General features: G+C 46.8%; 1 protein-coding gene across 1 annotated transcript in view; it reads right to left on the bottom strand.

The window, feature by feature from the left end:
• The window catches only part of gli1 (GLI family zinc finger 1), a 38,053-nt gene extending 13,304 nt beyond the window's left edge, over nt 1-24,749 (bottom strand). The window contains exon 1 of the mRNA XM_037448146.2: nt 24,561-24,749. The gene's annotated coding sequence lies outside the window, so the exon portion shown is untranslated. The remainder of the gene's footprint in view (nt 1-24,560) is intronic.
• Between the last annotated feature and the right edge of the window lie 2,309 nt (nt 24,750-27,058).

The raw sequence follows: 27,058 nt of genomic DNA, 5'->3' as shown, positions 1-27,058 counted from the left end.
AAACCTCTCCACTCAAAAAACATCACAGACACAAGTTGGCCACACCTTAAACAAGACGTCTCCAACCACTTTGTCCTCAGCGTCGACCGTAATCTGAGGTATTACGAAACCAGGGTCATGAATATAGCTTTGGCATGTGGTAGACTTTAATAAAGAGTTGCATGCTTTGTAGACAGGAAGCTACACGTTTTAAATAAGTTCAGCATTTATTAAGAACACTGAATGACGACAAAAAAAAAATTTGAAATCAAGCTCACAGGAGGTTGCAAGTCACATGGTCTTTTTGGGTGTTACAGGCGGCTCCGAGGTACTTCAATGTATTCCCATTACATGGTTTAGTGCTTGCTGAAAGACGGTATCCTGGATGGATGTTAGCCATTTAACTCAATTAGTTTTTTTTGTTTTTTTTAACAAGTTCTGACTGTGGTCTAGCCTTAACAAGTTTCCATTCCAGCTTCCCGACTTACTCACCAACCAACAGCTTACCACTAATAAATAAAATATGGCTTTGTATCCCTGGTGGTCTATTACTCAATCGCTGTCAGAAACCCAGCTCTGCAAAGCTGCTACTAACTTCAACTACAGATTGTTTCTCGCCGTATAAATCAGAAGTTGGATTCAAGAACTACACCCCGACTCGGTTTCGACACACAGCGGTTTTGTTGCTACACTCTTACTTGTTCGAATATGACCGTTAGCTTTAAGTGGATCAACACCATTAACACTTTGTTTTGCACTGCTGTTAGAAGCCAATATGAATGCCGACACAGTGTAACAATAATAATAATAATAATAATAGCGAAAGTAGAAGTCTCAAATGTAAACAGAGCTACTGTTCATACCAGAAGGTAAAATGTGTTATTTACTCCAGCCAATCAGCACCTTGAGCTAAAGCAACAAAGCACACTGCCTCTTGCAGGGATTGGACTGCATTAAGCGATTTTTGGGGTAAGCATTTGTCCCACGGACCCCCCCCCCCCCCCCCCCCCCCCCCCACACAGGTGATAGTTTGTGTTTGTGGGAATACAAAGAGAAACCTTGTTTGGTCTTGCAGCGTTCGGCCATTTGTGACGTCCCCATCCAGCGCCGGTCCTCCTCCCCGCGAGGACGTCTCCACGGAGGACAGACATTTCAACAGGTCACTGCTTGTGTCAAGACAAAAGGCCCGATTCCAGGCCCACTCCACTCCTTTACTCTTGGGTGTAACACTAAACTGCAGCTAACACATGCCGCCAACCCCCCCCCCCCCCCCCTCCCCCGTCTCCCACTCCGATGTAGAAAGAGGCATTTAATGACAGCCCCTCTCCTCTCAACCTCATTCCTCCCCTCCTCTTATAAGGGAATGTGAGGAGATGAACGCAGCGGCCTAAATCAAACCTTTGCCGCACATCTTGGGAGCGCGTCCCGCAGCGTAAACACCCATCTCAAACTATTTTCTCCCCGTCTTTCTCCCCCCCACCCTTTCCCCTCATTCTCTCTCCCTCTGTCTGCCTCTCTCTCTCCTCCCCCGCTGCCTCCACCCTCGCTCCCTCTCTCCCGGCTCATTCCTGCGCCTGCGACCTCTCCCTCGCCCCTCCCCCCCCCCCCCCCCCTCCTGGCGGAGCTGCAGTCGAGGTGGGTGTTCTGTGGCTGTTATGACTTGAGAGACGATAATGGCAGCTATAATGTAGCCAGCCGTTCCTGATGTGGCCGGGCCTGTGGGGGGATTCTGTTGTGTTAGGGCCATGAGACTGCGCGAAGGGAGGAGGGGGGGGGGGGGGTGACGTAGGCGGGGACTCGGGCCGTCGGCCAACCAAAAGTCCAGATTCTAGCTCGTTTTCTTTTTTAATTCCCCCCCCCCCCCCCTCTCTCTCTCTCCTCCTCACCCACCAAACTTTTCTAGCCCTGTTGTTTTCCTACGGTGGTAAACTTTGTTTTTAAATTCCGGCTTTGTTTTTGTAACCCACACCGCCCCCGGACCTACCCCGGGCCCACGGACTCTCCTCCTTCCCAGCTTTCCCCCCCCCCACACACACCCTCCGCTGTGTTTTTACCCCTTTTACCCAGACTTTGTGAATTCCTCACAGCTGCTGTAATTTGATGGGGGCTAATGGTGTGACCAGCGAAAGGCCACAGGGCTGGAGACATCCCTGTAATGTACAATAAGCCCTATTCACTGACCTGCCGCAGGGAAGATTAATGTCATATCTACTTGAACAGCTACTTTGAGTTTGCTTTAAAACGGCTTTAATCGTTCTTACGCCAAGGTGAACAATTTCAAAAGACACCAAAGAAAAGAAAAGAAAAAATCCACGGTATTTGCAGCGCTGGCCAATAATTCAATAACTTTATTCACTCACAGTGCGATTGGGATGATTTAACACGAAGCTTTGAATACAAACTGAATTAATTAGTTGTTGTTTTTTAAAAGACGTGATACTTTCAAAGAGTTTAGTCAAAAACAAAGCAAATTGTGCAAACATAATTTAGCAATAAAATAAGACTATACATATTCTTGCTATACTATTCGGTAGAACAGACACATCTGCAAACTTTTGCTCCACCACCAACACCCAACAGAGACCTGAAGTCAGCAAATGTCCTCAGATGACCAAAATGCTACAAATGATCTCATGGGTTCAAAAACGCTACACACTACAAAACCGTGTTGGGAAAGAAGAGTCACCGAAGCCCTGAACTAATGTTTACCAAACCATCGCCGCGGTTTAATACAGTCAACACCGCACCCCGCGGAAAAAAAACCCTCCACTGTAAACCGTGTCCCACTGCCAGGGGGTTTGCACCTCGTCGAGGTGGCAGAATGAAGAGTTGATCCCTTGTTGCTACACAGGCGGAGTGACTGATGACAGACATCGAGGGGCACCAGAGGGCTCGAGAGCGGCAGCTCAGCGCGATGCCGTGGGCAGGAGACCAGCTGGACCGGCGCAAAGGAGAAGGAGGAAAATCAGCACCTGAGGTTTCAATCAACTTTCTTTTTTTTTTTTTTATCCCGTTCAAGATTTAAGAGCAAAGGCTGGAAACCAATACATGAGGATGGAGAACCATCTGGCAGTCAGATGTTTAACATTTGTCAGTTGGAGGGGGGGGGGAATCTCAACCAACGGCTCTATCAGGAGAACAGAGCTTTCCTTCCTCTTTGGTCTCCTCCCGTAGCGTTGCTGCTCCTTCACTCCGCCACAATCCCCATTTCGTCTCTGACCTCTCTGCAGCCCACCCACCCGCCATCCTGCACATACCTGTGGTTTCCTGTACCCCTCCCCCACTCTCGCTTTACCTTAAGCCACTCCCCACTCCCCCCCCAAAACAGCCTCATCTCTACTCTGTCTTGTCCCCCCCCCCCCCCCCCCTCTTCTTCTACTACTACTTCTGACTGCTGCTACTACTTCTGCACGTCTGTGTGTCAGGTAGGTAAAGGCACAACCACAAATATGTCTTTGAAGTCCTTATAAGGAAGAGGAGCGCAGGAAACGGGGGCCGGAGGGGGGGGGGAGGAAAAAAAGAGAGAGAAGGATGGATGGATAAAGCAGATGAGGAGAAGTTGATTCACACAGCTGGCTTCCAGCTGTAGGCCGAGGCGACGCATACAAAAAGCCCCATCTATAAACAACGAGGAGCCCAACCCCCGTTTGAAAGAAGGAGAAAAAAAAGAAAAGAACAAAGCTTTGTCATTGTAAATCCAGCCGAGCACTTATGAACGTCACCCAAATGCTTGTTGCGCTTTTCACCCGGCGCTACGTGACTTTCCCTCCTGGTGTTGCTCCCAACCTACTCGTCGCCGCTGAGGCTTTTTACCGACACTGTGGAAGGTATACAGCAAATCCCCCCCCCCCCCCCCCCCCCTCTGACACCAGCCAAAAAATAAAATGTCGACTGCACAAAAAGCACTGGAGCTGTGGCACACTCACTACAACGGCGGGGGACAAAAACCAGATAATAATCCGTTCAGTTTATAGAAAGACCACAGTGATTATAAGAAAAATAATAATCCTAACAGTCTTGGGTGGGCAGGCGGTATTTATAGCCGGCCTGCTGCTACTTATATTCCTTCGCTGTATAACACAGCTGGAAGTGAGAGAGAGAGAGAGACAGAGAGAGAGAGAGAGGAGTTGGAAAACTCCTGAGGAAGAAGAGACTGAGGAACGAGAGGCAGAAGGGGGATGGAGGTGGGGGGAGAATGTGTGTGTGTGTGTGTGTCTAGCTGAGAGCAAGACTGACAAAGAAAAGCAGCGAGAGAGAAAACGCTACATGAGGCTGTGTGTGTGTGTGTGTGTGTGTAGCTGAGAGCAAGACTGACAAAGAAAAGCAGCGAGAGAGAGAAAACGCTTCATGAGGCTGTGTGTGTGTGTGTGTGTATTCGGTGTGAGGGAGAAACCGCTGCATGGCCCCACGGACCGCAGACTCCTAAATTCATAGCGAATACAAATACTACAGAAATACTGATACTAAGTTTCGTAATGTAAAACAGGTAAATATATACAGGTATAATCTCCCTTAAGCAGCTCTTTGCAGTTTGCCAACATCACGTCTCAATGGTGACCGTGACAACCAGCAAAAAAAAAAAAAAACACACTGTCTCTTTAAACTGCATGTTTTAAAAACATCATAAACAAATGATGTTGTGGTTCTACGAAGCAAACCAGTCGTTCTCTCCTCACAATGTAAACTGTGTTTAAATTGGTCCCAGTAGCTGAACACACACACACACACACACGATGAGACTCGCCTTCCTCCGGTCACACAGCTGCACGCGTGTCTCTCTGCATGTCAGTGTGTGCAGCCTTGATAAGAGTCATTGTCTTTTACCGCGCGATGTCATCACTCTCACGCCTGGGCTTCCCTTAAAACTTGCAGCCTCCACCTCTCGCTCCCGATGCACACACACACAAGCTTCCCCGTTGTGTCGTCTCAGGCCACGACTCTGATGATCTTTTGATGCATAACAGTCGGGGAAGAAGATGGTCTTCTTTCATTCTGCTTCTAATTTGCTTAAAAAAACCTCGTCAGTTTACTCGCTGAGCGAATTTGGATATTTGGATCGTTTACACATACGTGAAGAAGTGTTACTTCTCCTGTGTGGTCCTTCTCAGAGATGCTGACTTCATAACCGATATATGGCATATGGAGTTTGGTTTAATACCCAGATGTTGGTAGGGGCAAAGCATCCGGGGGTCCGTTAGCTTTTAATTGGCTGGGATCCCTCAGCCGGTGTTTGGGGCTTAGCATGTGACTCACTGACACTCTCTTTCTCTCCCTCTCTCTCTCACTCTCTCTCCCTCTCTATCTCTCGCTCTCTGAAGCACTGAGCGGCTCGGCCGGGTTAAGGCTCGTATGCTGTCAGGGAGAGAGAGATGAGTCATGGTTGTCCACAGGAGTCTACAAACCACACACATGGACACGGTTACGTCTCAGGAGACTAACGCCAGACTGCTGACTATTCCCCCCCCCAAAACAGGAGAACATGACATCTGTGGAGCTGCGTAGGTGAGAAATAAGAACATGCATACCACTCTAGGACGATGGGATTCACTAATTGCACATCAACACAAGGTTTGTGTGCATGTGTTGGGTTCTCCCCAGGCCTGTAATTAAGTGGCATTAACATAACTAAAAGGAAACAAATGAGCTAATCAGCGGGATTAGCACGTGTTTACGCAGACAAATGAAAACGCACTGTAAAAATAAAAACATTTTAGATTTTGGTCCTAAATATACGGATGTGAAAACTGTCGAAATGTCTAAAACATACGCGTCTCAACAATCATTTAAATCAGATTGTTAAATCAACCCTGAGTGAACTAAGCTTGAAAAAAAAATGTTCTCCATTCATCATGCCGTATGAAGAATATGAAGAATAAAGTTAAAATGTGCATGTTATAAGCACACTTGCTTAAAAGGTAGCAAAGCGGCCGTGATAGAGAGGAAGAAGAACCAGACCTCACAAGGATTAAAAACTCTTTAAAATGTTAAATGTAATCCCTTAAGAGGATTGTCGATGCCTGCAATGTATATTGCTGAGAAATGTGTGTAAAAACATAGAATTATCTACTTGGAATAAAGAGCTCAAGGCGGGAGCCAGGCTCAGTTCCCACATTAAATCTCAAACGGTTCATATTGAGTGATGTCAAATGCAGGTAGAGATATAGAAGAAAAAAAAATCTTCCACACAGAGCTGACTCACAATCAGTTGATTCTACGTCCAAATACCAAAAGATACACACAGCCACGAAGCTCCTTGATCGGCAACAAAGTGTACTTCACTAATTCATCCATCCCCCATCAACCATCCATCAAAAGTTTGATCATGTGATATGTATCTTCTGATGAGGTAGTATGGATGGGGCAAAAAAAATGTTCTTGGTTGAAAACAAGACCCTTAAAACAGAACTCGAGAAACCAGAGATTAGACACCGACAAACTTGGTGACGGCAGCAACCGATGGGAAATGATTAGTAAACCAGTTTGACCATTGTTCCCGCAAAAAATAAATAGTTCCCATTGGCATTGGGTCAAAATAATAGAAACACTGTTTAAATCAGCACATTTTATGAGTTGTTTTTGCAATCACAGAAGCTTTCTGCTATTTGTCCATGTAAACACTGATCCTATCTCATGCATGAGGAAGAGGCTCCCTTTCACCGCGTCTCAGCCCCAAATTCCTGTCTGTATCTCCGAGCAGCGCTTAGCAATGCGCAGGGAGCGCACACACACACACACACACACACACACACACACACACACAAACACACACAAGCATGTAAAGGCAAACTACACACAGTTATTTACGCATAAAGCGCCTCATATCACTGATACACACACAAATACAAACACACACACACAGGGAATTGAGAGGGCGGCTGACGGCCTCAATGACCTGATGTGACAAACACAATAAGAAGGGCAGCATTTACGTCAGCAGCTTGTGATTGGCTCGCCAAACACACACACACACACATACACACACACACACACACACCTTGTGTCTGTCGTGCTCTGAGCAGTAACTTCAGCTGGTTGGGATCCAATGTTGTTGTATGGAACTTAATGGTTGGATTCAAATAAACACAAAATGCATCTCAAATTTGCCGTCTAGTGTGATTAAAAAGAAGTCCTAACAGGAAGTAGCTCAGAAATACCTCATCTCAAGAGATGTTGATATTCAGGACCTACGTATGGATAATATTGGGGGGATATAATATTCAAGAAAAACAATTAACACAACACAGCGTCAGTGAAATTAAAGATGAAAGGAAGGCAAGGAGAGTCAACTTTTACCACTGAAGAAAAAAAACATTTAGAGTGATTAACTTGGTGGATGGAAACAAATCTGGTGGCCGTAATGTTGTCGTCGATTCACTGGCTTTGTGGAGGAGGGAGAAATACGGGTGGTAGAGAAAATAAGTGTGATGAAGAGAAACGAGTGAAGAAAAGACAAGTTGATGGCAGAAGAGAAACAGAAAAGGGAGAGAGAGAGAGAGAGAGAGAGAGAGCGGCACTATGCTTGAGCAGTCCTTTTGAGAAGAGAGGGACTGGAGACCCATTGTTGGAATCCCATTCCTCACTGTATTGTCCGACCTTATAAATGCAGGGTCAGCAGGACCAATGAGGAACTCTCATTTGTTCACAGTGTCGCCCGCAGACAGAGAACGCAGGTGTCGTTTCTGTAAAACTCCTCACGAAATCAAGAGAAAGTGATGTGAGGATATTGATGGAGTCATCGGGGATATCTGAGCTTTATTCTTTGAAGCTACAAACTGAAGGTGTGGAGTTTGAAAGGAGTGACCTCTGAGGCAGGGAGTGGCTAATGAAACATGTTTTGGAGTTGCATTATGGGAATTGTGGGATCTTGACCCTAAACCTTAATACAACTACAACTTCTTTAAATGTAACTTTTTCTGTTCTGGTTGCCGATTACCAAATCACTAATGTACAGCTTTAAGTATCTTTTTTCAATTATATTCTCTCATTTAGTGATTTAAATCATTAAATATCTTCCAAGGGAGAGATAAGGAGAGGGGGGGAAAAGAAAGAAAAGAACTGTCCTCTCGGGTCACCAGAAGTTTCTTATTCATTACCGGCTATAAAGCCCGACAAAGAGAAAGCTTCTAGCCCTTCTCCTTCTGCCTCTTCACCCCCCCCCCCCCTCCCTCCCTGCGACTCTCCGAGGGGGTTAAAGTCTAGCCCAGGGCTGGAGTTCTCGCGGATGCCGGGGGCACCTGAAGAGGGGCAAACATTTACCGTCAATAGAAAAGAAAAGAGGGGAGAGAAAAAAAGAAGAAGAAAAAAAAGGAACGGGAATCAACAGGCTGCCGGAGAGCTGCGGGGCCGCAGCGAGTGCCGCCTCTGTAGGGCCCTCGGGGGGTTTGTCTTGTAATCGAGTCAATTGTTGACCCCCTGTTCAGCCCGCCACCGCTAACCAGGAGAAGCCTGCCGAATAATTAATGTTCTCTCTCGCTCGCTCTCCTCCTTTCCCTCTTGCTCTTCATCTATCTATCTCCCCCCCCCTCCTCCTCCCCCCTGCTCCTCTTCTCTAGTTTTCCGTTGTCTCAGTGGATAATTGTGCTGTGAGTCAAAGGCAGTCATTTAGAGGAGGGGAGGGGGGGGGGGGGGGCTGTTAGGGGATCTGCTGAGGCTTACAATCTTCTTTTCACCCCCAAATCTTTCTTAACCCCCCCCCCTCCCCCCTCCCTCTCTCACTCTCTCTTCTCTGCTGCATTCTCCCGCTTTTTCATTCCTCCTTTTGTTTGCACCGTGGGATGAATTTTAATCACTCCACTCTCCTACAATCTCAGTTTCTCTCCCCCCCCCCCCTCCCTCCCCCTTCATTCTCCCCCCCCCCCCCTCTCGTTTGCAGTTTGGTCACTCAACTTACATCCAGCACCTTCTTCCCTCGCCACTCGTCCACCGATCGGTCCCTGGAAGGCGCTGATAGAGCCAGGACACACATACAGCCCTTTGGTGACGGGGAGGAAGGGAGCGTTTGTCTCTCCAGGTTTAGCGCAGGCCAAACGGCTTTAACAGGAACGGAGAGAGAGAGAGAGAGAGAGAGAGAGAGAGAAGGCTGGAATGACTAAAAGAGAGAGTTTTAGGGGGAGGAGGAGGGGGGGGGGGGCAGCAGGACAGAGAGAGGAGGGTCGTATTCTGTTTGTGGAGTGCGATCGTTTTTAAATGCCTCCTTCATTCGAGAACACTTTGTTTGCATAAGGGCTATAGTGTTGCGCTCCTATTGTGGTGGCTTATCCCGGGGGGGGGGGGGGGGGGGGACAGTGCGAGACCCGGGACACTGTTGTCATTCACATTTCAAACATTTACTTATTAGCAGATGCGCTTAACGACGATACCTTTTACCTTTTAGTGCATTCAAATCCTCTAAAAAGGTGAAATTAAAAGCATATTGTTGTGGGAGATACAGGTGGAATGTCCATTAAAAAAGGACATTTCTGGATGTAATCTAGGAGGCCAAGAGTAAAAGCAATTGATTTAATTTCCAATTTTTTTTTTTTTATACAAGGTCCCACAGGCCTCATATTCTTCCAGGGTACAGGCAGTCAGGCTGATGACATTTACGAGGGACATCGGAGGGTCAGACAACCTCTTGGGTTTGCTCTATCTTTTTTTTTTAATTTTTAATGTAAGGACTTGCGCGCAAACGACTTGTCAAACAAGTTCATTAACCGAAAGACACCGTGAACTCTTGACCCCCGCGGGATCGTACTGTATGTTTGCAGAGGTGGGAGGTGCCGTCTCCATTTGCTGCCGCTTCATAACATAGTTGCACTTCACCGGAAGCACAAACAAGCAACATTTTAAATGGAGCTCGCATGTTTGTTTTTGATTGAGTCACTGTAATAATTTCCCGGGTTTGATCTGATGTTGTACAGGGGGGGGAGTCAAGTCCGCACCCACCCCTAACCCCCCCCCCACTCTCTGTCTTTATCCTCGTGGAGTGTGTGTTAGGAAATCCTGAACAAACCGCGGCTGTTTGTTCTCTCTTTGTCGATGGCGGGTTTTTATTGACTTCTGCTATTGACAATCCCTCAACTCCTGTTGGCCTCACACAAGCTGGATAACGCTGTGCAAACAGGTGTATGTACACACATTCCCAATCTGTCCGAAAGCACGTTCTCACAACCTCAAACACCTCGAGGGGAGAACAGAGCGATGAGAAGCAATGACGCCCTCTACGATCAAACCTACGCGGACACGCGTCTTAAAACCCATATGAGATGGGAATTAGTTCCACAAACACAAAAAAAAGGACTTGGACTTTGCTTTGTGCATTTCATGTTTAAACAATAAACACTTTTCCTTTAACTGTTACCAGCAACATAGAGGCAGAACATTAAAAGGTTTGTCTTAAATTGGAAAGAGAAGAAGACTTTTGTTTGTGTGGGCTGTTCAGGGACATGGGGAAGTCTTCTGACAACACTTTTTACTAAGACTACATTTTAAATAAGAAAAAGCAAATTTTGCAGTAATATTTGTCACCAGAATTACATCAATATAGTGAAGGTATGGGGTATTTGTGACTAAATAGAAGTTAGAGAAGCGAGCGGCACAATCCATGGTGGTAAGGTGATGCACATTAGAAATAAAAGGTGATGGGCATGCATCTGGTGGAAAGACTTACTAATACTAAATACAGTCCCGACGAAGGAAAGGGGGAGGGGGGGTCCACATACCTTTGACCATAAGTCTTACAGAACTTCTAAATTGTGTAGATAAAGTAGCAGGCGAAAGGCAAAACAGCTACATGGACCTGCCATGATTGCCATTCACACCCAATTTAATGCATCCAGCGACTCCAGTTAACTCAGATAGGAGAGCAGACCCTTAAGATTCTTTGGCTCTCAGGGAAAAAAAAGAAGAGCTGATAAAGGGAGCTAAAGGGACGAGTGTGTGAGAGAAAGAGAGAGAGAGGGAGATGGAGAAGTGAGAAAGACGAAAAAAAACACACATGGAGCGGAGCAGAGCTTCTGTGTCAATGGAGGAGATCATGGATGCCAGTAGGGGGCTCAGCCTTCATCACAATGGACCCCCAGCAGAGCCAAGACCCTTAATACCCATACTCCTATTTCACACATCTTTTCAAAGCACCCATACAAGCCACATCCAACCCCCCCAAACCCCCCCCCCCCCCCCCTTCTCCCCTCCCTCCCTTCCCCCAGCGCCTCCACACTGTCCCGTGATTGCAGGCGGGGTGACAATAGCGAGAAGAAAAAAAAAACCTCAGTGGTCCAACTAGGGGCCGTCCGGGGACTCGGGCAGGGGCCGGAGGGACACCTTGTCTTTGTGTATTGGTAGACAATAGAGACATCTCAGGAACAGCAGTAAAAGCTTCCTCTGTCTTGGCAGGGAGCTGTGAAGAATGAGAGGGGCCATCAAGTGTCAGTGATAAATGGGTAATTATCATCTGATCTAAAGGTGGAGTGTGGAGCCGGTAATGAGTCGTTGCGTCCAAATCAGTTACCGCTGAGAACCTGTTGTGCTGCCCCCCCCCCCCCACCCCCGCAACTGTTTGATGACAGCTGGTGGAAGTTTCCTTTAAATACAGGTACTGATGAACGCATCACAGCATGAACGACACCACTAAAACGGATCAAGATTACTGTCGTATTTATCCAAGATCTCAACGTCGGTGCAAAGAGAGAGAGACATGCAACATGTTCTTTTCTGCCAAAAGAAAACATCTTGAAAAAAAAAACGAATCGCAGGGAGGAAAAATATACCTCAACATCCTGGGCAGTTCCAAGGGAATTTTGGCGCAGACCCAAACGCTGAAAACAGGGCGAAGAAGGCCGGGCTTTGTGGAGCAACGGGGTAGGGAGCAGAGCGAGGGGCGTTAGGTAACTACCAAATGATTTACATTGGCAAAAATGTGACTTTTTGTGAAAAGTATGACTTGAGGCTTTCAGAAAAAAAAGACAATTTTTTTTTGTGTTCAAGGAGGCATAATTTATCTTTCAACAGATTTCTTTCCAGATTTACAGTAAACACAGACCGCAATAAGCCAATTATTTGCGTTATAGCCACTCATTAAGGATTGCATGTATCCTTAGTGTATTATCAGGGCTAACAAGCTAGCACCTTTTAGCTTATAGCCTCACTAGCCTCTCAACGCGGCTGCTGGCCTGCACTCAAGCAGACCCCCCCCCCCCCCCCCCACACACACACACACACACACCCCTCCTCCGTTTTACGAGGCCCTTCAGTAGCCGACTGGTTGCTAGACAATATGCTTGGTTATGTAAAGACCCTCCTGAACACAAAAGCCAATGTGGGCGCGTGTTACGTGCAGCTCTTCAGGGCCCCGGGTCAGTTAGCAGAAGGGCTCTGGCGCTAACACTCCAAGTTAAAAACGCTTGCTCTTCAGCGTGTTTACGGAGAGGACGGCCCGGTGAATTATCTTCCACCGGCTAATTTTCTCTTGCCCCTCAACTTCCAAACCCCACTTGGCTGAGGTTAAACAACTCCCTTGTTGACCCGTGGGCGTGTTGGGAGGGTGGCAGTCGGCGGGTGTAATTGTATGCGTACGAAACACGCTCACATTCCCAACAAGTCCCGTTCTTCCTTTTAAAAAATTAAACAATTAAAAAATCACAAAAGCACTGTATTGTCGGAGTCACATCCCAACGGCAACGGTCCTTGGTGTTGATGCGGTGATGCACAATGTGCGGAACAAGTTTCAAAAAGAATTCGCCGAGTCACTTTAATGAATGCATCTGGCTAATTTAGACACGTCAATTCAAATGTAAATTGACAAATCAAAATAAAAAAAAGTCAATCAGTTGGCACATGCACTCAAAGAGAAGCGTTTGCTTCAATGAACTCCACTTAAATAGTTGTTTGCCGCTGTTCGCTGTTCACCTTTAAAGCAAGCTGCAATGTTATGTAATATTATTGGGTTTGAAAAGCGTTCTCCACTTCATCAGTTATTTTAGTCTCAAACTATTCAAGTCAAGGTTATGGCACAGATTTATCTTTCTCTCATGTTAATATGCCAGTATGAAATGCTTACCTGCATGATGCATGGGGGGGCAACAGACAGCAAGAGCCATCCAGGCAATGGCATGGTGGTAAGCCACACACCACCAGTCTGCTCTAATGGCCAACCAGCAGGGCAAGACGTTCTGAGGTAAAGTAAGCCACTGTGTGTGTGTGTGTGTGTGTGTGTGTGTGTGTGTGTGTGTGTGTGTGTGTGTGTGTGTGTGTGTGTAAAGGTTCAACTTAAAGACACACAGCTTTGCTTACACAGAAATACACACAGATCCCGTTGATGTTTGTTAACCGCAGACTGTCTCCCAACATGCTGCCTGTGAGTGATCAGGCATGATGTGGAACCACATAAACACGCCGAACCCCTGACCGTGTGAAATTATATAACTGAGCAGTTTGGTTTCAAGAGGAACCACAGGATTAGTTTTCTGACTTTTAGAAACTGTGTGCAGGAATATACTGTATGCTCGAGGACATTTTGTAAATTCAACAGCTTGTTTTTGAGCAGAACACCATTTTATGAAAACCGTCTACATTCTTTGTAAAGCGTGAAGCTGAAAAGAAAATGGTTTGCTCAGAGAAATTGTCGACTAAAAATGACTGGGATTTTGACAAAGACTCCATTAGTTGTTTTAATCCACAGATCTGTAAAACTTGCCTACAAACGTCTTTAAATTATTTAATAACTAAATCTCTTTTGTCAGGGTAAAAAAGTAATGTCGGGGTTTGGGAAATGTTCAACAGAGAACTTTTTTGTATGTTCTTGCACTATTTCATGACATTTGACCAACCAGATGTTAAAATTATTCAGTTACAACAAAATAATTACCCCCTTCCCCAATAAATATTATTATATCATCAGCTGCACAACAAGCACATAAAACCCAAATTTCCGGGAGCTAAATATGTGGATTTAACATTTTATTCGGCTATAGGAGAGAGCGCAAACAGAACTTTCCTGTGTTTATCTCCTAAGGTGAATTAGCAGTTTCATGCTACTGCAAAGCCTTATTAATTCTGTGCAAGTATACACACTATTTATTTTCCATTGCAACAAGAGACAGTTCATGTTTTACAGTCTTGCCCCTGAGATGAAACAAATGTGCGGACCACAGTGATCTCCCTCTAATGAGAGTCTTTTTGTTAAAAATCCTGTCCTAAACAATCACCTCCACCCACAGAGAGAACCCCCCCCCCCCCCCCCCCCCTCCCCCCCTCTTATCTCTGACCATCTAAATACACACACACAGACACACACACACACTTGCACAAAGACACAACCAGAGACACACAGACGTACATGCGCGCGCCGACTGAGGCGCCCGATCACCCTCACACAGCCGCCCGGACAAGCTGGAGCATGTGTGCCGGAGCTCGCTGGTTGGAAACAGACATCCCTCTGCCCCGAGGCTGGGCTCTATCCCACAGGAAGCTGGAGTGTGAGCTGGGACACACAAGACGAGGGAGGGAGGGACGGAGAGAGAGACAGAGAGGGGGAGCAAACCACCGGGACTCGACTCCCCACCAACTGGAGCGACACGCGAGGGGATCTGGCGTGCAGCGATGTCATTGGTTAGAGCTTGTGGAGTTGGTTGAAAGCCGCGGTGACGGTTACGAAAAAGGTGCAGATGAGGCGACGCAGGTCAGAGATCCCTGCTGTCAGCTGATCACAGCGTCACTTTTAGGCTTAGAGATTCATGGGAGGGGCTGACTCGAGATGGGAACGGAAACAATGACCTATTGAGGAAGTCTTGGATGAAAATGTTTGTGAAAATTTTGATTCGAACCCTGTGGGTCTTCTAAAAACCATCAGGTCCCATAAGGACAGTGGAAAACCACTCCGGTTTCCAGTGTGGGACTTTTTACATGCAGAAAATGTTGGATTTCTGCAACTTCTAAATAAAAAGATACATTGTTGTATTTTAGTTCTGGTCTGGTACACACTTATATTTTTACAGGCGAACCAAGACAGTTAGCAATAAGTTATAAAGACAGACACGCAACTCATTGTTTTGATCCTAAAATCATGAAAAATGGTATAAATAACGGCTAACATGCCGATAAAGGGTGAAACAACGAGTATGGCTCCGTCATAGAGCCAACAGAGCCGCTCCATGCCCGACATCCACATCTGGGACACAACACTTAACATTCACACACAGACGCATTGACACACACACACACACACACACACACAAGTGCTGACCACATTTCTGCTCCGCAGCTGCACGGAGAGACAAGTCGATATAAATAACGTCCTTTGAACGCATCCCCCGGTGGGTCTCGGCGTTTGAAACTTTTGACTCGACCGGTGATGGTCCCCCGCAGCATGAATGTACCTGCCGGTCAGGGGAGGGGGGCTTTGATGGACCACAGGTGCTGGCAAATGAGGGCTAATAAAAACTCCAAACAAGTGGCCGCCCCGACCCGAGTAGAGATGTTGGGAACAAGGTGATGGGTAAAGTTGGTCCAACTGCTGGAGAAACAATTCGGGAAAGTTCACGAGTGTCACAACCTGCTGCCGAGTCGGCACTCTTCGGAAAACGCTGAAGTCCGGTGTGGCTTTCTGTTTGAGGCTTCATTTTAGAGGGACGTCTACTCAGGCACGGCAAAAATGTATGTTAAAAGATTAAACGCAAACAACAACCAAAAACAAACCTCAGTCACTCAAAATACTGAGAAGATTGATCGAGAAGGTCCGATTTCTGAAGTTGATGCGTCTGACAATAGGTGGATGAGGTTGAGTGTTTGTTTGTTTTTTAATGGTGCTGCTCGGTTATTTCAATGTTCCATCATATTACAGAACGTTACTCTTTGATAAATACAGAAATTCTTAACAGTTTAGTTTAGTTTAGTCTTTGTCCAATCAACAGAAAATATTCACATTTGAGATGTGGTAACCAGCTGATTTCCATGTTTTCACATTTACAAAAACACTTACAATTAATCAATTATCATGTAGGTACCAAAGCAACTATTGATCAATTGAATAATCCGACTATTATATATTAAAATTACCACCTCCAGATTACGTAATACTGGCTGTGTCCGTCTTTGCAATATTATACAAAGCTAAACTACACAAGCTGGAGCGTTTCCCAGCATGCACCGGGGGGCCCAGAGGCACAGAAACCAGCCTGCGCGGGTCGAGCGGCCCGTCGCAGTGCGAGACGCGCAGCACGCCCTTCTCTGTGTGAAAAGAAAAAGTGAGCGCGGATCCCCGTGGACCCTCTGTGTGCTCAGCCGAGGCCCCGACATGGAGGCCCAGCGTGGTACCTCCATCCGCCCCGCGGCACCAAAAAGGCCCAGAGACTCACTCCCGACCGCCTCTTCCTTTTCACTCCGCTCTCTCCCTGACGCTCACAAAAAGGCCGCGTCTCCCCCCCCCCTCCGCCAGCTGCTCTTCCACCGTCCCGCGCTCTGTCCTCAAAAACCTCCGCTAGCAGGTGCGTTGCTTGCAGGAGCTCCTGCGACGAAGACACGAGGAGCATCAGGAGAACAAAGGAGGAGGAGGAGGAGGACAACAGCTCTGGACTTGAAAAAACAACAGCTGCGACAGCCGCATTGCCGGTCCGACGGCCTGTTTGATGCCCAGTGCGGCGGCGGGTCAGCTCACGCGCATGGTAACCACGGGAACCTCGGCGCCGTCACCGTCCTGCGTCCACTGGTTGTTTTTTTCACTTAGCTGATCCACACCGTGCCCCCTTCGCTTACAGTGCACCAAAATATGGAGGAGGGCAGGGGTGGAAGGAAAGGATCTCAACAGTTGGAAATGTAGTCTGCTGCAAAATAGCTTTACATTCTTTCAAATCATGCTGAAACGTTAAAAACGGTACCCGTGACCTTTGCACTGTTTTTCAGCAGCACGCAGCCACGGCATGAAAGCATCACGCCTGCAACACGTACATTCTGCGGGTCTTCCCCAGAAGGAAGGACCAGCAGGGACGCTTTGTGTGTGGCCAACAACATGCGGCTACCAATGGTGACAAAAAAAAACAACGAGCCGCTTTAACACCAAGAACAAGTGTTTTAACCAGCAGCTGTGTTGCCACGTCGCTTCACTCCTGCTTTGCTGTGAAATTTGACCCCAGCGCACAAGATGGGGATTAACACGAGCTCGGTGGATGTTCACAGACGCTCAATGTGCTCTGTGGCTTCTTAACGCCGGGCTGCCCTTATACACGGAAGCCATGTTTCACCACACACACACACACACTATAATCATGTGTGTCTTACGGCCCTTCTTTACTGGCTCTCTTTTTGTTAGTTATTGGCTACCCGGAAATGAAGGCCCGCCTCGTGTAATTAATGGGCACAATTATGTAATTGAGGAGTGGTCTGCAGTCTGCTGCAAGCAGTACCAGATGTCCTGAAATTCTGTTGTTCTGATGACTTACAGTGGGGTCAGCGCCCGTACTAAGGCCTCGCTCGCCCCCGCGTAGTCACCCAGACCCTCTTTGCGTTCTCTTGTAAATGAAGACTTAATGGTTTACAAGCCTTCCAATAACCATAATACCTTCAGAGAGAATTAGCTCACAAAGGGGCCAGACACAAACAGGCTGGAATGAAACGGGACCACTGGGAAGCAGAAATCCACCCAGGTGCATTTCATTTCCCAAGAAAAGTTTTAACTTCAACGATAATGTGTGTTTGACAGGTTTAAAAAAAAAATTAAAATTTTAACCAAAACATTTTGTTGATTAAAGCTTTGATGAACATTTAAAATCAGGGGAGAAAGGATCCCTGCTCATAATGTGCACGCGTGTGCGTCAGCACATTATGGTGAGGTGAACCCAACCAAGCAGCCTCTGAATGTGAAGTTGAGATCACTGCCAGGCTGATTTGCATGCTGCTGATGTCATCCCCTCGCTGTGTATTCAGGTCTGCGCCGTTACCGAGGCAAAGAAAACCGCCCCGTTTTCTAAACTTAAAGAGGAACTGGGCACCGAGGAGGCCTTTCAGTGTTTTTTTGGGGGGGGGGGGTGGGTGGGCTAGTTCAGATTGTTGAAGGGCAACCTTGCGGTGCCACCAAGTTACGCAAAAACACCAATCGCCACAAGTTGTTTCTGCGTTTGACTTAAAGCTGAAACCACCGCGAGCAGCTTCCATTTCTCTGCTGCGATTCAGGGAACCGCAGTCCTTCGTCCTATCGGGGGAGGGGGAGGGTGAGGGGGGGGGGGGGGGCGGGGGGTGTCTAGTCCAGGGCTAGATGTGGGCCCGGATCTTTCTCCTGCCGAGGAAAAACAAACTGAAATGAAAATGAAATACAGAAGAGCCGGAATAATCTTATCTGATGCGAGTTCTTGGGTCCAGACGCGTTTCTGCAGTTACACGCTACTTCTTAAAAGGGAAATCAGTTGACTGGAGTTGAGTGGAATTTTCTTTTAACTGGATATAATGTGTGATTTTTTATTTTTTTTTTAAGCAAAATTATCTTTTATAAGAATCCAGAGCTCAAAAACAAAACCTTTTTAAAACCTTTTGTTCTTTTTTTTTTATATAAGCGGCAGAAAAGGTCAGTTCGTTTAGTTAAGTCAGGCAGCCAGTCGGCCAGTACGGTTGACTTGTAAATGTGTTCCAGCAGGAAAAGCCAAGCTTCAGAGCAAGGCGAGCAGTCTGGAGTCGGCAACTTTCCCCTGCTCCAGCTAGCGCGCCGCCCTCCCTGCAGCCCACCCAAGAAGCAGCCCATGGGCATAAATTTGAGAGGCTGACTCGCTGCGGATTTAACACAATCTGCATCTCTCTCGCTCTCTCGCTCTCTCTCTCTCTCTCTCTCTCCTCTCCACACTCAGAATGAAATGTTTCTCTCGTTCACCCTTTACTCTCTTATGCCCTTCATTCCTATCCAACAAATTCCACTGTTAATGAGAATTCAAAAGCGCTTTCTCAACGTGAGCCAATGATATTATTTTGGCCCGATTACATTTGCAAACATGCAACAAATGGACAGTGTTGCTGCGTGCGTCTTCTTCTCTGCTGTAAAAGGAGACGACGACAAAGCTTTGTTGAAACAAAAGTTAATTACACCTTCCGATAGTTTATTTTTTCCTGGAGAAAATTATTTTCTCAATAACAACTTCGGCACAAAAGTTAAGACTGCGAGTTTGCATTTACGTTTTATGGCACCGGACCGCAGGAACACAACTGTAATTTTTTTTTTAAAATGATTGATGCTCCGGAGAAACATCCAGTCAGTTGGCTTCAGTTTATCTCGAACCAACAAAACGAGCACACCGCATCCCTTTTGTTAATCACATGTCGCAGAGTTCTTCAGCTTGCTCCATTTCGAACGCAGATTCTCTTCTTCAAAGGGGGGGGGGGAGATTTATCACCGCTTCAGCTACGAAAACAATTAAAAGATGCAGCGTACTAATTGGAACCGAGGTGCCGAGAGTCTGGGACTTTCCACGAACGCCGCGTCCGAGCTGACGTAGCCAAGGCGGAGGCCCTCTGACTGCGTGCACTTAACTTTTGACCCGCGGCAGATGCGTGCTAGTGGATCATGACGCCTCGGCCTGCATTGGGCATGCGTGTGTGTCACTGTGCTGCGTTCCCCCCCCCCCCCCCCTCCCCTCACAGCATGAGGGCACGACTTCCTGCTGCTGCATCTTATCTGGTTAACGTGGCATCAGGCTGAGCCAGTCTAGCTTCTCACGGCTGTCGCCGCGAGGCGCAGAGGTGGAGGAGGAGGAGGAGGAGGAAGAGGAGGTGGTGGCGGGACGTTGGGAAGGAAGACGGAGATTTATACAGAACTGGAGACAAAGAGGAGAAAACGTGCAAAGACACAGAATCTTTATTCCGTGGTTTTGGGAGGCCGACCACACTGTTCCTTTCTCATCCGCATGAGGCGAGATGGGAATGTGGATCTATTGTTTAAAATTTAATTTTTGGAACTATTAACTCGGAACCCACCAAGAGGTCCTTGGTTTTTACTGTTACAGTTTACTGTAAATGCACTGCATTAACTCAGTATTTAAAATAGTTTTTTTTTACACAGAATGGGAGAATATGCTGTCTGACATTGCAAGATTTGTAATAATTTGATAATTACAGTCTCAGAACACGCCATCCTGTAGTATCGAAACTTGACTGAAAGATCCTCAACATCGAGTATTGAGGAATTGTCAAGTATCCAAAGTTTGAATTCAATACATGGACAAATTTCTTTCTTGACCTTAAATAAACTAATTCAAAAGCATATTAAGCACTATATTCTTTCGAGTAGAGGTGCTCATCAAGTGATGCTTGGCTATCAGCGCCGAAACTCAAGTGCCGTATTGGCTGATGAGAAATGCTCATCAGCACTGAAGGGCTCGAATAATTGTGTATTGAATGAAAGACAGATGTGCAGTTGCATCTTTGTGCACATGTGACACCTGAACGTGCAGCATACCACTGCAGGGCTGACCGGGACAAGTGGTGTGTGGAGGCTGGAGTCTTGCACGAGAAAAACAAGCCAACAATCTTCTAAAATGATCTCATCTCAGATAACAGAGTTGTTGTTGTTCACAAGACTCCTAACGAACACACGCAACATGGATATGCTCCCACTTCCTGTTCGCTCCCTCGCTCGCCTCATGGAATTTGGAAATAATTATTCCAGCAGTAAAATGCAATAGCTTATCACGTAAAAACGGCTTGGAAAATGAAGTGTTACACAGAAACGGACAAGGGAGGAGTCATCCATCCGCCTCCACCTATAGTCAAAATGCCCGATTGCAGGTTTGTCGGCGAGGGAAGAGAGAAGTGAAAAAGCCTGTTAATCCGGAGCAGTGTTTTGCCCAATTTTGTTTTGAACTAAAAAAAAAAAGAAGCTCAAAACGCACCAAAACTCTGCCCTCTGCCCTCTGTCTCGCCCCGGGGGCTTCCTGGCAGCATGACGGAGACACGCGTCCCGTTGGAGGACGTCGCAGAGAGAAAGAGAGACGCCGGCGAGTGTGTGAGGCTCGTGCGTTGTAAATACTCGGTGGCAGCACCCGAATGCCCTGCGACCATGGCAACCTGGTGAAATAACAAACACCGCCCCCTCTTTCACATTTTAGGACGGCGCGGCGTTGAGTCATCAGCGGCCCGAGAACACACACATTGAAACGCACACGTGGGCAAGGACACACATGCAGAAAAAAAAAAATCGTTACGGCCCAAAGGCACATCTGCAAACAACAAACTCCTCGAGCTGTTAATGCAGCCGTTCGATTGGCTTTTAATGAAATAACTGAAAGATATTTTTTCCTTCTCTGCCTCCTCCACAGATGTTGCTAATGTTTCACCTTTTTTTTCTCCTCCTCATCCACAGACGACCACCAGCTCTCAAAGAAAAGAACCCGACCACAAGCCCATTGTTGCAAAGCGAGGCTAAACGTAATGAGTGCGTAGCGGGCGTGGGCCGTTGGTGCATGTGAGAGCAATTCAAAAAAATCTCACCTGGATCCTATTAGCTCCAGTTTGATTTCTAATATCAACCACATGAGATGATAGTCAACAGTCAGCATGCCGAACTGCTTTGAAACGAATGCGCGCGCACACGCAAAAATATCAAAATTCGCCACCCTCATTCAAAGGAGGAGGAGGAGGGTCGATGGGAAAACACACACACACACACAATGCTTAATGCTGCCTGCAGTACCACATGTGACTTATCATTTCAGGTCTACCCTTAAGGCATTAGGAGGAGTGAGTACTCCCACGTTAGGGACCAGGACGACTGGTTACCGGGCCCAAGGATCAAGACATCAACTTGGCGGAGGAATTACAGCCATCTGCAAAGGTTCGGGGCCCAAAACAGGAAGTAGTAATCTCTCTCTCTCTTTGTGGAGCGAGCAGGAAAAGAATCAGGCTGTGGAGATTTGTCAGTAGCACATGAACATACTGGGTTACGATTGGGGTGTTGCGTTGATGTGGTCATTTGCATTGTTGATGAATCTGTGGTTTTGTTTTTTGACCAGTCATAAGTGCAGCATAAACTTAGCCTGATTGGTCCTCTATAATAGTGACATTTAATACAGCCTCTGACATTTCTCTATTTGCTTTGAATTGATTATCTCTGGAGATCAATTTGTCTGATACGCCTGGAAATTAGTGGGAAGGCTCTAAGGGACCATGAACAATGACTCTCAAGAGTAATTGGCAGGACTGCGACATTGCCCCTTTTTCCAATATGTGCGGCCATTGACTAAATGTGTCAAGCTTTCTAAAAGTGTCTAGTGTCTCTGCCCTCTTGTGTCATTCATGCGCGTTCAATGATCCATTTCTAGGACGGGAGACTTTCAGATTGCCGGCCTGAGTGGTAACCGTGGCTCCCGTGGGAATAAACTTTGGGACGACCTAAACACCAATTCGCTCCGGTCCCAACCAACAAAATAACCTTCAAAAACAACACCGGGCGCCGACGGGAGCGAGCGGACCGTCTCCAAATGAGCCCTCGACAACTCCAGGATGGGGAGAGAAAAGAGTAGCAGGGGATAAAGAGGGAGAAAAAGTGTGTTTGGTTGTGTGTGTGTGTGTGTGTGTGTGTGTGAGTGTGTCCTCTTTGCCCATGTGTCCCCAGGCCTGTCTGCTCTGTTGTCTCAGACGCGCAGGGACCGGGGCCCGGTGGGCTCGGCGCTGCGAGCCTGCACGGCGTTAGCCAGGGCCGCCACAGACAGACAGCTGCTATTAAACCCTGATTGTTTCAGGTTCACAGGGTGTGAAAGGGCCCGATTGAGGGGCTGTGATCCCAGTGAGGGTGGTCTTTCTGCCCCGCTCTCTCTCTCTCTATCCCCTCCTCCCTCACTTCCCTCTGACTGGAAGGTGGGAGGATGTTGGGGGGGGGGGTTACAGGCATCACGTGACGCATGTTTCTTGCTGAGCGGACCAAAATGGAATCTGGATCCAAAAACACGCCACTTGTTGCTGCTGCCTGCCCCTCTGGGTACCCCGGTGTGTCACACGACTCGAAGAGACATGCTCAGATACTTTCTTGCTGGACCAGGCAACTCGCGCCAAAGTAATACCAAATTGAGAGCAAAACTGCCCCCTTTAAGTGTACAGATTAAACATTCGATTCCCCGCCTACCTTTGTCTATTCTGTCCTAATGAGACAAGGAATTTGTCCCACTAAGTTCAATTGTATTCAGGACTTATCAGCGCCCTGATACGGCGGCGATAACCCGCATCAGTCCTCTCCTGTGACTGGGCCGGGGGACAGTCGCTTCCTGTATGGTCTATTTGTTTAAGAGCAGTCCCATTAAGGAGCCTTTTGGCCTTAACACACTTGATAAAGACCAGGGAGGCTGAGGAAGCTCCCCTGCAGAGCTTTTCACACGTGGCCAAAGGACAAGTGCACTTTCCTTCTTTTATTCCCCCCCCCTCCTGTTTCAACCTTGAGAAAGGCCCGAGTTCTCCTCTGTAAAAAGCCCAACCTGCGCTGCTCACTCGATAATACATTTTCTGTTCCCCTGTAAATCAAACTAAACATCCAAGGTTCCTATGTTCTCAACATACTGAACATCATAACCCTCCTGACCTGCCAAACAAATGTAAAATATACATGAATGAAAGCACGTAATCCACAACTTCACTTAACAACGTCCAAATAAATCATTGTCTCTCCTATCCTGTTTTTGTAGATCTACTGAAGACCCCTTTGTGGTCTTACAAATACACTCTCTCTATGTGTCCGAGAGTGCGTCTGTGCAAATACTGTTTAGGGAGGATGTGAGTCTGTGTGCTCAGCACTTCTCACTGTCACTTTGGAATAAATAAGTGTTTGGCTGTCCCATTGAGTCCAGTGTTGACGCTCTTCAGTCCAGGGCCACTGCAATGAAGGCCGGCGGGACCTAATCTGCCCACATTAGCAGCTACGGTCACCCCTTGTGCAGGTAATTAGATCACGTTCAAATCACCTATGTCAGATTAGAGAATGGATATGGGGGGCTTCAATGCGTGTTTATTTTAGCCGGAGATAGAACAAACAACATTTTCAAGATGCACAGGCGCCTGCTGCCTCCCGAGGATGATGATGATGGTGATGTGGCTCTGACAGAAAGTCACATTTGGGAAAAGAAATTGGCACCTTAAAGTATTTCAGGTCACAGGACCCAGCTGTTCTCCGGTGGCCCTGCGTCCAGAGGCTGTGCCAGATTTTTTTAAACTTTGCATGTAATCAGACCACCAAAATAGGCACTTCCCCTCAAGAAATCAACATATAGAGGCAGGCCATTTGAAACATGTTTGTGACGTCAAGCCGTAGCATATTCCCCAACATCCGAAAACGCTTCTTCGCGGTGAGGAGGAATCGAACCACCGAAAAACCGGCGTGCCACAGCGGACAACATTACGCAGCGTAATGACTCAATTTAGCAGCGCGCAGGGAAGTGTAAACCGGGTTAATTAGTGGAAAAGAGGACGCGCTAAACCTTCCCCTCCTCAGAAAGTACGAAAACGACCATAAAAGTGGTAAATAAAAAAATACAAACGAAATGAAACAAACACAGCGTTCTGACCACGAAAAAAAACGTGTTAATTACCCAGCGTTACTTTTCAATGGATGCCAAGAAGACTTGAGATGAGAGCCGGCCGATATTTACCTTTGGGTCAACGCGGGGACATTCAGCGCGGACGTCTCCTTGGACCCCGGGAGTCCTCGGGAAAGAGCTCGGAAGGGTCCAAAAAGGACTGCGACCGGGCGAGCTTCTGCAGTAAAGACTCCCTCCTTCTTCTCTTCCGACTGTGTGTGGCGAGACGCGCTCGGATGGAGAGCAACAAAAAAAAAAAAAAAAAAAGGAGAAGGCAACTTTATCCCGTTTCAACGGCGCGATTCCGTCGCTTTTTCGCAACCCGCGGTCCCGTTTGCGCGAACCGTGACAGAAATGAGCCCCATGTCCGGACCGTGGAGTCCCTCGAAGCCCCCGGAGTTGGTTGCACACAGCCAATGCGGGAATGCGTGCACGCACACCCCCCCCCCCCCCCCCCCCCTTACTCCCCAACCCCCCTTCTCCTTCTCCTCCTCCTCCTCCCTCCTTTTCTCCACAGACTGTGGACCACCCCGAAACAGGAAGTTCACTTTTTGTTTTTCTTTAAAAAAAAGAAGAAAAAAAAGGACCACGCTGCCTCAGTTTTCTCCTCCGAATTAACATGCACGGCAGATTATCCTGCCAGGCTCGTGCACATTCAATCCCTCGCGCTTTTTCTTTCAGAATAAATGCCGATAGCCGACATTAGTAGCATTAAAAGACAAATAAAATAAAAGACAGCGTGCAGCGCGCGTATGTTTAAGAACTACTCGCACGGGCACGGTGGTGTCTTTTAAAAGTGCGTTTCTATCTGGGACTTCTGTCAATGTTTTTGTTTACTTTAATAGTGTAACTTCATACACACACTGTGTGTGTGCGTGGGGGGGGGGGGGGGTGCTTACGTGTGGGGATGCTGCAGAGCTTTCCAAGTAAAAAGAAGAAGAAAAAAACACAAAACCTGGACTGGAGTTCCGAGAGCAGCACAACTGGAACAAGTGGAAGAAAAAAAACAAAACACAACAGCAACACCAAAGTGTAGAAATGTGCGTTTTAAAGTAATGCTTTCAAAATTATATTTAGAAAAGGTTAAAAAAATATATATAAACACTACAAATGTTGTATGGCTCATTTCAGAAGAATATCCATTGTATTATTTATTTTATCACAATTTTGTGTTCACTAATGCGTACTTAAATGTTAAAGCAGGTAAACTGGTACAAAGCTCATTTTATTGGCTTTCTACAGCTTGGAAATTACCCTCAAAGTCTTATCTCAACCAACATTTATGTTTTGATTATATCTTCTGTATTTGCATTATTAAACAGAATCCGAAAGTAACTGAAACATGGAGCAGTAAAAAGAACAAAGTCGCAGTAATGGAAATACTCAGAGTTCCTCCAAATGGACACCTCACTCGTCTTATACTGTGGTTACATCCATACTGTGGGCATCGTGTACACGCATCCATCCTCTCGCCCCCCCCTCAGGGACACGCACCCACGACTTTGTCAGCACTCTTTGCACCACATAAAAGCTTTGCACTGTTAGCAATGTTAGCTATGTGAAGGTGCAGGTAAAAATATCCATCGCAGTGAAATCTTACAATGCAATACTGAACAACTGAGGGGCCGCAGTTAGTCCCTCACTTGTTGGTTGGGTGTTCAGTCAGCCCTGGATTCAGGGACATAGTGGACTCAGTGTCCTAATGTTTTCAGGGTTGGGTATTTGCTTGTTCCAAATTTATGAAGAGGGTATGCTGCATTTAATTAGAATATCAACGAAAGCACGTCTTGCGTTCGAGTTTCAAAATGTAGTCTAACACCTGAACTGATATAATGAATTGTTGTTCATTGTGTGCTGAATGAACAAATAATTGTAAACTATTAGAGGCCAAAGCGGTATTGTTGCGTCATTAGAGTATTAATTCCTAGACTGTGTTTATATGGCCATGTTTAGTCTGCTGAGTGCACTATACTAAAGGAGATCTTTTTGTTCGTTTATGTTAATGTGTTCCAGCTGTTTACTGTTTGTGAATGGATGTATGGCCTTGAATTGAATGTATGCACTTTTTGAGTTATATAATAGCAATGGATTATGCAATTACATCCCACATGTTGTCTGTTGTGTTATGCATTTCTGAAACTCATTTTAGGCTTTTGTAAATTTTGGTTCCATAAAAACACCTCTCCTAACCCTGGCCAACTCATAGCTTTACAACTGCAATGCACAAGCCAACAAGGGGAATGTCACACATCTATCAACATGAAGCACTCTCGCTTCGAAGTAACATTCGGTGCGGATTCAATGTGTCAAGAGTGTTTGACCTGAACAAAGGCAGGAGTCCATTGAGAACATATGGACAGGGGTTCAATCAGGCCCTGTCAGTGAGAGATGTGCGCTTCGGTCTCGCTGCATAGCGGCCAAGCAGGGAAATCTGGGCCGTAAAATCGGCCCACAGATGCTGGAGCCATATGCTTCATCTGACAGCAGAGAGCATCCATCACAGGCTTCACTCCAGCTTATCAACGGGAGGAGATTGAAGGTGAGGCAGCGAATCTAGTGGGCGTAAATAT

The sequence above is a fragment of the Pungitius pungitius genome, chromosome 8, assembly GCF_949316345.1.
Source record: "Pungitius pungitius chromosome 8, fPunPun2.1, whole genome shotgun sequence".
Lineage (NCBI taxonomy): Eukaryota > Metazoa > Chordata > Actinopteri > Perciformes > Gasterosteidae > Pungitius > Pungitius pungitius.
The sequence above is the reverse complement of the archived record's forward strand: the minus strand, read 5'-3'. Positions and strand labels throughout refer to the sequence as shown.